The sequence below is a fragment of the Mercenaria mercenaria genome, chromosome 5 (genome assembly GCF_021730395.1).
Source record: "Mercenaria mercenaria strain notata chromosome 5, MADL_Memer_1, whole genome shotgun sequence".
Taxonomy (NCBI): domain Eukaryota; kingdom Metazoa; phylum Mollusca; class Bivalvia; order Venerida; family Veneridae; genus Mercenaria; species Mercenaria mercenaria.
The window spans coordinates 50,373,530-50,379,473 of record NC_069365.1 but is presented as its reverse complement, the minus strand read 5'-3'; positions in this window follow the sequence as shown (position 1 = coordinate 50,379,473).

Below are 5,944 nucleotides of genomic sequence, written 5' to 3'. Positions count from 1 at the left end.
CCTCCTGGAACCGGGCATGAAAATATTCGCTTTGCTGTTCTATTTGTTTTCACTGGAATGTTTAGCTTCTAAAATGTATAAAATCTGAAATAGAAAATCGTTCTGTGATTCTCAGACTCAGATTTCATGATACAAGATGCTACAAAAATGTTTTATTTGTATTTTAATCAATATAAGACAAGAATTGCACATAAATCAAGTTACAGGTTTGGCCGGGAAAACCTGACTAGATATAAATGGACATGTGCATAAGACGTGTAGAGAATATATAATTTGCACACATAGTCATAACGTGGACCAGCAAACACTATAGTGTGACGATATTTGAGTTATGACAATAGTTTTATTGCAATCTACGCCAGACATAGAATTTGTTGGGAGCCATTAGTCATAATTGACATACATGTTCCTGTATGATTAATGTCCGTCACTTTTTGTTGTAAAGTGTCCAAATATGTGAACAATGATTTCGTATGCAGGTAACTTAACCCTTAGCCTGCCATGCCATGAATATACTACCACTTTAGATTTCATACAGTTTGCCGGGTTTTAGTGATGAATAGAGCCAGTCTATCCCTCTGATCCATGACATTCCGTGCAAAGCATGGTTGCAAATTCATTCCGTGCAAAGCATGGTTGTAAATTATCTAAATACATGTACACTGCTGACTAGCGTACAAATTAAACCAACTATCAGTCAAATCGAGTCTGCAATCTTTACCATTTGTTTTGTCCTCGTTGCTTTTGAGGGATCTATTTTTCAGATTTTGTTAGGGCCTAATATGTTATGTTGTTATTAAGTGATTAAGTTTATATCTATTTCAAGAATTAAAAAAAAAACAACATTTGATAATTTTAGGATTTTATTTAATGATAACATCCTTACATCCTTTAAAGAAGTTTCAGCAAATAAGTTTTTATTTACACTACAGTATGTTCTTTGATTTTAATGCCCCCGAAGGTGGCCATATTAAAATCGCGTTGTCCGTCCGTCCGACCGTAACTTTGTAAATTCTTGTCCGGGCTGTAATTCTGTCATCCATGAAGGAATTTTGAAATAGTTTGGCATAAATATATTAACCTTAATGAGACGACGTTTTATGTGTAACACTCAGACCCCTTTCTACAAGGTCAAGGTCACACTTAAAAGTCAAACAGTCTGTTTTGTTTCCGGATCGTAACTTTGCCATTCATCAAGAAGTTTTAAAAGTACTTAGCATAAATGTTTATCAAAATGAGAACCCTAGCTCCAAGGTCAAGGTCAGACTTCGTGTTCAAATGTTAACAGGGTTATTTTTGTGTCCGATCCATATTTCTGCTATCCATGGAGGGATTTTGAAATATCTTGGCATAAATGGTAACTATAATCAGACAATGTGTCACGCGCAAGACCCAGATCCCTTGCTCCAAGGTCAACGTCATATTTAGAAGTCATATCATAATAGATCTTTACGTGCCCGATATATAACTCTGTTATCCTTGAAACAACTTTTTGTTTACCATAAGGAGGCAATGTGTTACGCGCAAGACCCAGACCCCTAGCTCCAAGATCAAGTTTACACTTAGAAGTCAAGTGAAAGGTTAAAAGGGTCAGTTTCATATCCGGTTCGTAACTCTGTCATTAATCATGTTACAATCTAAATATTTCTAGATTTTGTACCAATTGCAAATTAGCTCAGTGGTAAAGCATACAGTCCATGTTAAACAGATCTTTTGCCGTGTAGGTTCGAAACTCAGCATCGACATTATTTTGTTTCTCGTAAACATTTAGATTCCTTCATGAACTATGTGACAACACAACAGAGAAGTATCATAAGCCGATATGGCAGGTCAGAAAAGTTTACCATTATATCAAAGATGATATTGACTAAATGCATGCATTTAAGCCATGCAAATAATAAACATACTGTTGTTTTATATAAAGACATACATATAAATACAAACCATCAAAGAAAGAAACAAAAATACGGGAATAAAAATGAAAACGAAAATAAAATAATAAAAACACACACACACACACACGCACACACACACACACATAAAGACAAAACATGAAGAAAAAAAAACTCACGTAGATTCGACCCCACAAAATGATTACGCGCAAGACCCAGACCCCTAGCTCCAAGATCAAGTTTACACTTAGAAGTCAAGTGAAAGGTTAAAAGGGTCTGTTTCATATCCGGTTCGTAACTCTGTCATTAATCAAGAAATTTCGAAATTAATTAGCAGAAATATTCCCCGATAACGAGAAAACGTGTCGTGCATAACAACCAGACCACTAGCTCCACGATCGATGTCACATTTAGAGGTTAACGGTTTACATGGTGTGTTTCTTGTTCCATACCTATTCCGTCGATGAAGACATTTTAAAATTACATGGCATAAACGTTCCCTATATTGAAATGACGTGTCAGACGCAAGTCCAAAATCTCTAGTTTCAAAGTCAAAGTCAAACTTAGATTAAAAAGTTAACATTTATGTTTCTTGTCCAGTCAATAAGTCTGCCATCATCAAACATTACTTGTCACAATTTTTCCCTATGATGAGTTAGTGTGTCATGCTCAAGACCCAGACCCTAGCTCAAAGGTCAAGGTTACCTTCGGAGAAGTTTTTTCTCTTGTCGAAAAATTAGTCATACCTTAACTATTCTGGCATATTTTGCGCATCGAACTGTAGCATTCTTGGACAAACCTCGAGGGCGTTTGTCACTAATAGTGCGATCTCTTGTTTGAGCTTCAATTTTAACTTTGAGAGTTATATATTTTTGTATTTATCCCTTTAAAATGTCAAGGTCAGTAGTGGCAATTGTCAAGTTATCTTAAAGACACACCACTAACTAACTGTAACCTTTTGTATTTCCATAATGCTGTCTGACTAAAGTACATCTCCTATTACGCTATACTTAGGATCTGAAGACGTGCTGTTGACAGCCTTGTTCTGACGACCATTCCGTTAGCCAGGCAAAAGGGTTACTTACAACATTTTGTAAGAATAAAAAATCTATATTTAGACTGGGTTTTTAATAGTTACATTTTTTATGACGTAAAGTGTCAGATAGCCGGTTAGCTCTGTCGGTAAAGCGTTAGCTCTGTCGGTAGAGCACTTGCTCTGTAAGCGACTGGTCCCAGATTCGAGTCCCTGACAGCCTACACATTTTTCTTAATCTTTGACATTCGAACAAGTCGTCTGATTGGTTAAAATAAAAAAATAGTTTTGCAAAAATAAAAATAGCAATTCTGGAAATCAAAAATATACAGAAGAACATTAAGAATGGATCCTTCTCGGATCTTCGTTTAGAAGATCATCTACTTCAGTCAGATTGTTCCATAATTGTAATTATACATTTCTGTATGAAGAAATGAGAAATAACAAGTGTTTAATTACAGTTTGGCAGTAACAGATATAAGGCTAAGACAATGTATTACTAAATATATTATTCAATTATTGTAGTAGTTTGCACGGTACTTCATGTATTAAGGTGAGTTTAGATAACACTTTGTTTCTATATACAGTGTAAGATAGTTATTATTCTATTTTTTTTATAAAACTATACTGAGAAGAGAATGACTGAGTAAGTTTGCAGATGAAGCTATGAAAACCGGACTGAGCTTGTCCACCTGTCATCTTGTAGAATAGTTGTATGATACCAGTATTACCAGAATTATTTGCACAAAGTTCATGTGGGAGGAAAAAGTAGACCACTAGGTATTGGTGGGTCTTTAACTCTTCTAATTTGTTAAATACCGATGGATAAAAATAAATGCCATAGCCTATAATAATTATTTTTTTTTATTTTTTTTTTTTTTTTTTTTTGGATTTAACGTCGCACCGACACATGATATGTCATATGGCGACTTTCCAGCTTTAATGGTGGGGGAAGACCCCAGGTGCCCCTCCGTGCATTATTTCATCACGAGCGGGCACCTGGGTAGAACCACCGACCTTCCGTAAGCCAGCTGGGTGGCTTCCTCAGCCTATAATTAACGGTCAATGCGAATACGTTAATGTTACACACCGATAGCCACACGAAAACTACATGCAGATATAGACTTGCCACAGTTCTCTACTGCGAAAATCTAAAGTGGTAATTTTGACTGGGAATTCACGGCATGTGGCGGCAAGTGATTCTGCCTTGGCGGCCAGTGCAGACCAAGAAATTTAGCAGGGTAAAGGTTAAATAAAAAAAGTTCGTGGTTTTAGATATCTTCTGTTATCTCAGAGAGATTGTGTACCCTTAACCTTTACCCTGCTAAATTTCTATAATGAACTTGTCCATCTTTCAACTTGGACAGTACCATTAACTGCAAAAATGGGTGTATACCAAAAAGATACTGACTGAATGGCGAACAGTGCAGATCATGATCAGACTGCACGAATGTGCAGGTTGATCATGATCTACACCGGTCGCAAAGGCAGAATCAATCGTGTCCAGCATGATAAGGGTTAATAAATATGACTCTGAGATACAAACAAGAGTACATTGTATTTGAAATTCATTTCTAAAAAATGATCAACTGGCAACCACGGTCAATTACGTACTTTAAGGCAGTTAAAGTATCCTTTTAGACCGTTAAAGTATCATTTTATCCTTTCAGACCATTGAAATCATCCTGTTAGGCTGTTGAAAACTTGAATGCTTCGTGGCCGTTAAAAGTACCCTTTTCGGACATTAAAACTAGAACGTTAAAAGTGTCCTTTTAGGCCGTTAAAACTATCCTTCTAGACCATTTAAAGCATCCCTTAAGACCGTTAAAAATATCTTTCTAGAACGTTAAATCTATCCTTTCAGGCCGTTCAAAGTATCCTTGTAGACCGTTCAAAGCATCCTTCCAGAACGTTAAGGGTATCCTTTTAACTGTTTAAAGTATCCTTTTAAAACGTTAAAGGTATCCATTTTGACCGTTTAAAGTAACTTTTAAGCCGTTTAAAAATATCTTTTAGGTATTTAAAGTATCTTTGTAAACCGTTAACAGTATTCTTTTAGGCCTTTTAAAGTATCTTTTTAGACCGTTTCCCTTTTATCCTGTTAAACGTGCCCTTTCAGACTGTTCAAAGTATCCTTGTAAACAGATAAAAGTATCATTTTAGGCCATCCGAATTATCAAATAATCAAGAACTTCGAGTGGTTTATCGCCTGATTTCGGTGCAGAGTTCAGATGCGCAGGAATTGAACGCCCGAGTTGTTAAATATCTGAGCATCAGAACGATGAACCGTGGTAAATTAGATGATAAACCACAAGAAGTCCTTGTTTTCATTCTTACATCCTCATTGAAACATTTTAATAAAAAATATGCTAGGATTCATTTAAAGTAGTAATGAATCGGACGTCATGTAGCAATCTGACGTCATAACTGACGTCATAATGCTTTCTTACCGGTCCGCAAGTCAACGGTTGTAAATCGTAGAATATACAGAGCTTGACCTTCTTCTTTGTGCAATAAAATCGAGCCATGTCAAAAGTATCCTGTTAGGCCGTTAAAAAGTATGCTTTAAGACCTTTTAAAGTATCTTTGTAGATCGTTAAAAGAATCTTTTTAGAACCTTACAAATCCTTATAGACCGTTGAAAATAGTCATAAAAAATATGAAGTAAAGATAAAAAAAAATTATCGACGCATTCTGTGTTGGACTAAAACATCCAGTTCATGCACATATATTATTGTGTCTTATGATTATTCGAAATAAAAAGCAAGGTTTCAATTATCGAAAATCGTTGTTTCCAATTTTATGTCGACTATCCTCTGCTAAATTTGGTCATAATTACCACACTCGGGATGATTCTGTGGTATTCGTGGACATCCAAAGGCTCTGCATGGCTAAATGTCGTTTTGTGGACATTTGTGGATTTGATTAAATATCCTGGTTCACTGAGGCCGTAATAGACATCTTTCTGTAGATAAATTAAAAAAAAAAACACCAGAAAAGAACAACGCTGATGCATGGT